The sequence below is a fragment of the Indicator indicator genome, chromosome 18 (genome assembly GCF_027791375.1).
Source record: "Indicator indicator isolate 239-I01 chromosome 18, UM_Iind_1.1, whole genome shotgun sequence".
Classification (NCBI taxonomy): Eukaryota; Metazoa; Chordata; class Aves; order Piciformes; family Indicatoridae; genus Indicator; species Indicator indicator.
Genome location: NC_072027.1, coordinates 3,485,901 through 3,494,732, shown reverse-complemented (window position 1 = coordinate 3,494,732; position 8,832 = coordinate 3,485,901).

Genomic DNA, 8,832 nt, shown 5'->3' with positions numbered 1-8,832 from the left:
AGCAGGACATCCTCACCTGTCCCAGCATCCCTCCCTCCCTCCTGCCTCCCACTGCCGGCTGGGAATTGAACATTTTTCCCTATTGCCGTCCCCTTTCCCCTTACAAAGAGGTGGCTCAGTGCCAGCAACCTTCCAGATCACTGCCACATCCTCCTCAGTGACCAAACCACTGCAAGAGGGAGACATCTCACACACCAACAGCTTCTTTTCAAGTGGAAGGCATGGGCTGGAGCTCCACAAGAGACACCACTTTCTGCGTTGCTAAGATGATACTCCAGGCCTCTTCCCTCTCCATGGCAATGAGTTTCATCTCCTCTGCACCAGCACTTCTCTGATGGTCTCAGCACCAGCCACACCATGGTTCTGGGAAATGCCACCAGGACAGGTGATTCCCTTGGAGCCCACTGCTGGGGTGTAGAGAACCTGCAACACCAACCTTCAGCTGCTGGAGGTGAAGAGCACATTGGACAGGTTCTCCGAGCACAGGCAAGCCCTGCAGAGCCCAACCAGCCTCTCAGAGACACTGAATCACCATTTGCCCTTCTGGATAGAGCATCATAAGCACTACAGGTACCCATGGCTCTGGGGCACAGCTCTGCACCCACCTAGGGGGACTGTAAAGCCCTGAACCCTTTTGTGCCAAGCATGGCACCAGGAGCCCCAAGGGCATGCTAGGGGCTCAAAATGCTCTCACAATGACTCTGTTGTAGTAGCAAAGAGGGCAGCCCAGTGCTGTTTGGGTCAGTTGTGTGGACACTAAGCTAATTATTCTCTGTTGAAGATTTAAAGGGAACAAACATTAATCCACTAGCCAGGGCCAGTATATGGAAGCAGCATGGCTGGTCATTACTCCACTGCCACTAAGCCCAGCTCATCTGCTGGGAGCTGATATAACCCCACCAGCTTCCTTCCCTTTGGGGAGCTAGGGCTCCCAACCACCCTTGCTCAGGATGGAAGGTCTCACCACCTCCCCTCCTGAGCCCTAGCACAGCTATGGGGAGCAATAAGGATTCCAAAACACCAACCCAGGGACCTCTCAGAAGAGAGGGAGAGAAGCTGGGAAGCAGCTTGGTCCCAGCTGAACTGTGTGTGTCTCACACCTTGCCACTTTCTTGGGGCCACACATAGCCACTTACAGCCTGTGAGGGCTGGGGAGGAGGTGCCATGGGGAACCAAGCAAAGCAAGAGGAACCAGGGAGGATTCCTCTCTCTTGGAAAATGTTTTGAAGAATAAAAGGGCAGAGACAATCCTCCTGCTCACCACCTCCTTCCTCGTTTTTCACAGGCAGGCCTGGGACTTCTTGTGCTCTCATTTGGCACTTGAAGGAGGAGACTGAAAGCAGGAGGCACACCAGGCTTGGGGCAGCAGTTGTGAACCCACCTCTGCAGAGGTGAAAGCTGGACCCCAAAACCTGCAGGCCTGCCACCATAGAAATCAGCAGGGTGTTCTTCTGAAAGGAGAAGTCTCTCCTTGCACGGAGCTCTGCTCACTGCATGCTCCCACCTCCCATTAACCCCTTCCTTGCCCTACTCACACACATCTCTCTGCCTCCTACAAACTGCAACAGGCAGGTTTACCAATTCAGAAAGTCAAGCAGCATCTTGCTGGGCCCCTGCCACCCTGAAAGGAGAAGTTTCTCCTTGCACAGAGCTCTGCTCACTGCATGCTCCCACCTCCCATTAACCCCTTCCTTGCCCTCCCCCTGCACAGGCAACTTTGCCAATTCAGACATTCAAGCAGCATCTTGCTGGGCTCCTGCCATCTGAGAGCCACTGAGAAGGTTTTTTTTAATCTCTCTCTTTTTTTTTTTTCTCCAAATTATGAAACTTCTGCCAGAAATCCCCAGCAAAACAGCTTCTGTTTGAAGTTGTCTGTCGTTGCAATGCTGCCATTTATGCAGCTAAGAGAGGAGTAGGTGTCCTGTGGGCTGATGTCCTTGGTGCAATGTGAACATAAGAAATAGCACTTTCCTTGGCAGCCAGGGGAATATATTTTCAGCCCATGTGGTCAGCTTCCCCACCATCCAGAGGGAGCACACTGGGAATGACAACTGTTTCTCCATGCTCTGTTCCTCCTGCTTGTACTGAAGAAGCCATTTTCTGTGGCTTCTATGAAATGCTCCTATCCATGGAGAAGCAGTAACTTGTGAGATCCCTGGGGTCAGACCACTTGATTTTTGTTACATGGAAGGTGCCTGGTGGGATCCACATCCCTGCAACTTGAGGCCATAGGATGGCACTGGAGATCATCCTGACAGCCCCTGCCTGCTCCAGCTCCATTTCTGATTTCTCCCTCTCTCTCAAAGGAGGCCAGAAGTACCCAGCCCTCCAGGTAAGGTCGAATCTAGACCTCACATAGGGCATTCATAGTTCTGGTCTGTACTGGATTTGACTTGCCTGGTGGAGCTTTGGGTACTGTTGGCCTTTTCTCAGCCAGCACATGCTGGTAGTTTCGAGTCATCCCCTGAGCAACCTAAGCCACTTGTGTCTTTCTGCTCTTCCAGCCTTTCCAGCTGGGATACTCCCTGCTGTCCCAGACATTGGATCATCAACAAACTGTTATTTTTGGGCTGGACTGACTAACAAAAATATGAAATAATTCTAGAATCAAGAGCAGCCCTGGAGAGCTACTTCTACTACCTCCCTCCAGCCCAAAGATTTCCCCATCAATGAATCTCTTCTCACCTTCCCTTTGGCCACTTATTCACTACACAAATTCAGTACTAAACTCCATCTTGCACAGATCAATCACTTAACTAAATTGCTAATTTCCCATTGCCAAATTGTTTCCATGGTCCTGAAAGAGAAGATCTCTTTCTTCTCCCTGCTGGGGGAGCCCAGGTGTCCTGTCCTTTTAGCTGGGCATTAGCTATCCCTGCATGCCTGCTGCATTTTGTCCCACTTGTAGATTTATTGCAATTCTGCTTCACATCCAAGCCTGTTGTGGCTGCTGGCAGGGTGCTATCCCCACCTCCCTCTTCCTTCTTCAAGAAGGTACTGCAGGCTCTTTGCAAAATGGTACCATTCTCCCCTCCAGAGAGATATGACCAAATATTTGCCTTTGGCCCTGTGACTGCAAGGGCCAAGTCTTGCACTTTGTGATATTTTCCTGTCCCCACTCTACTGTTCCCATCACCATTTAGTGAGGGTGTGCAGACCTGCTGCAGGGAGCAGATCTTCCCAGCCAGGGATGGGCTGGCAGCTGGGCAAAGCCAACATGTTTTGCTAAGCATCCCTAAAACTCTCCTCCAAGAGGGGGCTTGGCAGGGCAGAGGCTTACAACAGTACCCAGACAAGCTCTGTCTGCTCAGGGAGCCAGCTCCAGCCTCTCCTCTCTCTCTGCTGCTGTCATTCCAGTCCTTGGGTGGCCCAGCAGGTGAGGGCCAGGAGAAATGGTCAGCTGGGTCCATCAGTCTTGTAGCCATGATCTCTCTGGTGAGACTCTGAAGGGAACCAGACCCTCTGGGTTGGTTGGTTTGGGTGTTTTTGGTTTTTTGTTTTAGTTTTGCTGATCAGCATTTTTGTTTGAGTGTCTTCTTGTGTTTAGAGGTGGACCCAAACTGAGCTCCCCGAAAGAAGGACACAGCTTGGGCCCCCCTCTAGTGCAATATCTTTTGTTTGTAGCTGATATTTTACTCTACAGCTGTTACACTGTTATCAGTATATGCATAATCCTACTGCCAGTCACTATTCCATACGTACCTAAGTGTATCCCAGGAACTAATGTGACACTCTGGTGTCTCTTTCCACACATGAGATGCTCCTCAGGCTGATGTGTGCACAGGTTTTCATCCTTCCTGCTCAGTTTGGGTGTCCCCAGCGAGAGAGTCGCCTTTCGTGTGTGTCTGTGTCGTGTTAAGAAGTGTAGAGCACAGTGGACTTCACTCCTAACTAAACTGCCTCTGTTCACCTGCCAAAGGGAGGACCCACAGGGGAGTTCCCACGGGGATGGGAGGCAGAAGTGCAGCTGCAGATGTGCAGCCAGAAGGAAGTCAGCCAGAAGTGAGAAACCTCTCTTCTCCTTCTTCCCAGTCAGGGCACTGGGCTGGGGGAGAGGCAGCACCACCAGTACAGGGTACTGGGCAGGGGGTTAGCTCTTGGCTGTGAGGAAGCCCAAGGGCTGTCTGGGCAGATCTGGAGGGGATTTCACAGATGTCTCCTCCTGGGGGCTTGTCTAAAACAAGCTGTCAGCTAACATGCTAAGGAGGCAAACTCCATGCTCCAAGGCACAGATGGGAGGAAGGGTTCAGGGCTTAGCTCAGGTCACAGGACTGGTGTGGTCAGTTCTCCATGCAACCCACAGGATCTCTCCTGCACAGGAGAGCACTGGGCTGCCACACCAGCCCCTGAGAGCTCAGGCACAGCCTGGCTGTGCTCCCACTTGTGGAACATGAAGTTTGGCCCTTGGCAGTCTTTGCCTCAGGGTGGCTGCACAGGCAGAGAGCAGCCAGGGCAGCTGCAGGTCCTGCTGGGCAGCTCCTGGGCAATGCACAGCTCCTTCCTGCAGCAGACCTGAGCCCTGCCCTGGGTGCTGGGCAGCTCCTGGGCAATGCACAGCTCCTTCCTGCAGCAGACCTGAGCCCTGCCCTGGGTGCTGAGCAGCCAGCACTGACTGTAACCACGGAAGCACCATGCTGTCTGCAGGACTTGCTCATGGCAGGCCAAGCAGTGTTAAAAATCAGGTTTCATGGGCCAGCAGATGGGTTGCTGGGCTCCAAGCATGGTTCCACGTTTCACCCAGAGGCCTGAAGTGTCTGGCACATGCCAAGGTGGATCCAGTTGGCTTTGGCAAAGGTAGGGGAACTGCTCCAGTGCAGCCTCAGTGGCACTTTGAAGAGATGACCCTTGCAGGGGTGGGAGGAGACAGGGAAGCCAGCTCCTGCTGGGAAGCCTGCAGGGTCCCATCATTCCTGTCCTTCCCTCCTTCATGGATCACACTAGAACTGCAAAGCTTGCCCTAAGTGTGCCCTCTGCCCTCTCCTCACCCTGCTGTGCTGGCTTGCTGGCATCATGCTGTGACTCTGCAGCATCTCTGCCCAGAAGCAGCACCTGCTTCCCTGCTTGCTGTCAGAAACCACCCCGAGGGCACAGGAAAAACAGAGTTCAGACTAAGGTACCAAAGAGTTAACATTTTCCTAGGTTTACAGATGTATTTGTAGGATTTGTACTATGTCACACCTATAGCCATGGGATATTATTTTTATGCTGTAAACTTTTGCAAATACATTTTTAAAGAAAGAGTTTAAAAATAAAGGTGTTTTTCTTTTTTTTGCAAAGTTCCACCTCGTCCTTTCTTGGCCTGGTTTTGGTTGGTGCCACTCAGATGGGGGTGGGAATACAGCTTAACCATGTGGTGGGTGAGAGCTAAGCATCTTAATACCCTGTGCATGACCCCAGTGCTTAGTGAAAGCCAAGCTGGGAGCCAGGCAGAGAGAAGCACAGCAAGGCAAGAGCTGAGCCCAGGGATGTGGTAAGGAACAGAGGCTGCTAACAGGGTAGGGTCTGCCCCTTCTCTCTGATAACTGCCCAGCTCTTGGGTTGTGTTGGAGTCATAGAATTGTCAGGGTTGGAAGGGACCTCAAGGATCATCCAGTTCCAACCCCCTTGCCATGGGCAGGGACACCTCACACTACAGCAGGTTGCTCACAGCCACATCCAGCCTGGCTGCAAAAACCTCCAGGGATGAGGCTTCCACCACCTCCCTGGGCAACCTGTGCCAGTGTCTCACCACCCTCATGGTGTAAAACTTCTTCCTAACATCCAGTCTGAATCTACCCTCATCCAGCTTGGATCCATTGCACTTACTGCAGTAGGAGGAGGTGGGTAGAGGGAAGGACACTGGGAAAAGTTCCCATATGTATCCCCAGAGCCAAAAGGTTGGGCCAGCAACCCCAAAGAAGGGCTTACTGTGCTCCTTAGGAGTATTGCCTGGTCTCTGCTCAGATAGGGGCAGGGGTGCAGGAGGTGCCAGACCAAACAGTGCTGGGCTGCAGGAGATGAGAGGCACCACAGCATTGTTGGGTTTTCTACATAGCTGAATAACTCAGGGTGGTGCCAGAGACTGGAGGTAGCAATGGGGCAGGGCACCAGCAGGAGCTACACTGCAGTGCACAGAGCTGCCCATGTCCAGCTCTCCCTGCAGCTGGGTTCTCCTCCTCTCCCTCTGGGATGAGGAATTCACTGACTCCCTTTAAAAATGCAACCCCAGAATACCAGCTGCCCACCCTACCACTGCCTCAGGTCCAGCTGGTGCTGCAAAGAGGTTTTGGGCTGAGGGTCAAATATATCAATGCTGACCCTGTTTTGGGGCTGCAGGACACAGCCCCAGTGCAAGCCCTCACTTCCTTCACCTCATCCCTGGAAACTCCTTCTGTATCCAAAGGTCCAAGGCATCAGCTGCAGCAGGAGACAGGTCCATGTCCCAGCTCTGCTTTTCAGCACAGCCCATCCTGGGCTCCTGGCATTGCTGTCTGCCAGAGAGGAGATTTGCAGGCTCCTTCACCAGCTCAGGCTGATTCACCCCAAATTTGCTCTGAGTCACCTGGCATAGCTCAGCCACAATAGGCACAGGACATTTTTCTCCAGAAACTGAATCAGCAGGACAAAAAACCATCACCCTGGTTTGGGGGAAAGCAGAGAGGGGGAACTGGTAGAGCTCAGCCCTGAACCCAGCTGGATCCCACTGCCCAATCCCTGCCTGGAAGGATTTTTGCATGTTGGAATGTGCTGAGGAGGGGTTGTATGGTTGGGAATGGAGACATGAGGACTCCCAGCAGAGTGTTTTCCCCACTCCAGGTCTCCTCCCCACTGATAAGACAGGCACTCTGTGGCAGAGCTCAGTGAGGCAGGGAAGCTCAGACTGCAGAGGCTTTAGCTCTTTGGGTACCAACAGCTCCCTGGGGACATGGAGGTTTCACGGATGTCTCCAGACTGCTGCAGGGCCATTCAGGCAGGCATGACACCATGGCCACCAGTACAGGGGTCCTGTAGGGCTGGAATGGCTTAGGCCCATTCCCAGCCTGGGAAACAAGCTTGACCCCCAGGTGCTCTCAATCAGGGCTCACAGCAGCCTCCAATCTCCCCTCCAGATCCAGCCTGTGGCCAGCCATGCACAAAGCAACTTTTGCGCCACCTCCCAACACACCTTCCTGCCCACTGGGGCCTCCATAGACATCTCTGGACTTCAAGAGGCTCCAAGTAAGGCCAGAGCTCCCCTGAGAGCATCCCTGCCCCTCGCTCAGAGCTGCTTGGGCACAGGAGCCTCAGCAGCACTCCTGTGGCTGAGCTGCTGCTGCTTGCAACCACAGGATTTGAGGCACAGCCTACAGGTAGGAGGAGATGGACACCTATGAGGGAGGAACCCTAGCAGATGAGCATGCCCAAGTGTGCCCAGCCCAGCTTGGTGACCTGTGGCATGTCACCTGTGGACTACTGCTATCAGAGACACTCTGCAAGGGGTCTCCTCAAAGAGAAGAAGGGAGGCTTGGGAGAGTGTTCTTCAGAGAGTGTCTTCTCTGCATTAAACATGTCTGGTTTAGTGCTTGTTCACTCTGGTGAGTCAGTTCTCTCTGAGCTGGCACTTGTTCCTGGAAAAAACACAACTCAAAGTTAAAAAGAAGAAGGGGGGAAAGAAACATCCTTTAAAAAGCCCCTTTGGCTCAAGAGGAGGAAAGAATAATCAGGCAAACATCTCCTGTGGCCCAGCCACTTGACAGCCCCCCAGCTCTGGGCAGGAGCCCCCCACTGCATCTGCTTCATGTCCTTCTCCCCCTCATGCTGCCAGGAAAAACTGCTGAGAGGAAATCTTCTCTGTCCAAAAGCTGCTTTTCCTTCTCTCTGGACTCCCTCATGCTCTCCAGCCATCCTGCTGGCCAAACCCAGGAGCTCTCTCCTCATTCTCATGACTCTTAGTCACCTCCAGCACAGTCAGCCATGCTCTCATCTCTTGGCCCCCAGACCTTGTCTTGCTGGTCCCTTGCTAACTGCCCCCTTTGGACTAAGCCCACTCCCCTCCAGGGTGGGGAGGCATGAGGGACACTCCTCTGCCTGGCACCTCTGCACTGCCATCCTGAGCAGATGTTTTTTGAGAGCCCATCTCTGCTGCCCATGTTTGGCAGCTGATGTCCCTGCTGCAGGGATGGGTGCAGCTAAGGCAGTTCCCCAGAGGCAAAACCTTCCTCCCCTGTGCTTCCCAGTACTGTCAGGTGGTGGCCATAACTTCCCACCCCAGAGCAGCTGTGAACCGTGGTGAACTTCTGCTGCTGCAGGAGGTTATCCAAAGACAGAGAGCGAGGGGCAGCCTGTGGCACACTTGACCTGCTCACATCTTGTTGATTTGAGCATCCCTGGTTTGCTTCAAGCCTTCCCTCAGCCCCTGTTTTGGAGGAGGCACAGTTCAGGGGAGGATTAACAAAGTGCCTAATTACTGCTCCCAGGTGCCTGCAGGTTGCCTGTTAGGAAACAGCTTCCAAAAGCCTCCCAGCAGCAAGGCAGGAGGACTGGCTGAGATGGGGTCCTGAGGAGGTCCCCAGCTTGAGCTCTGTGGCTGCCTGATGGTGATGTGGTTGCTGTGACCCCCAGGTTTGGAGGTACTGGGAGAGGAGGGGTCCCTGTGTGTCCCCTAGCCTAGCTGGGGACAAGGAAGGGTCTGCAGACTGGACCCCAACATATGTCCCTGCTGGGGAGAGTGGTGAAGGTGAGCCTGAGGCTGGCTGAGATCAGCCCTGCCTGATGCATGGTGCTGGAGTAGAGCCTGGAGGTGATCCTGTGTGGCCACAGGACCAGTTTCTGCACCAAGGCTTCTGCTCCTGCTCTAAACAAAAGAATCTGTCA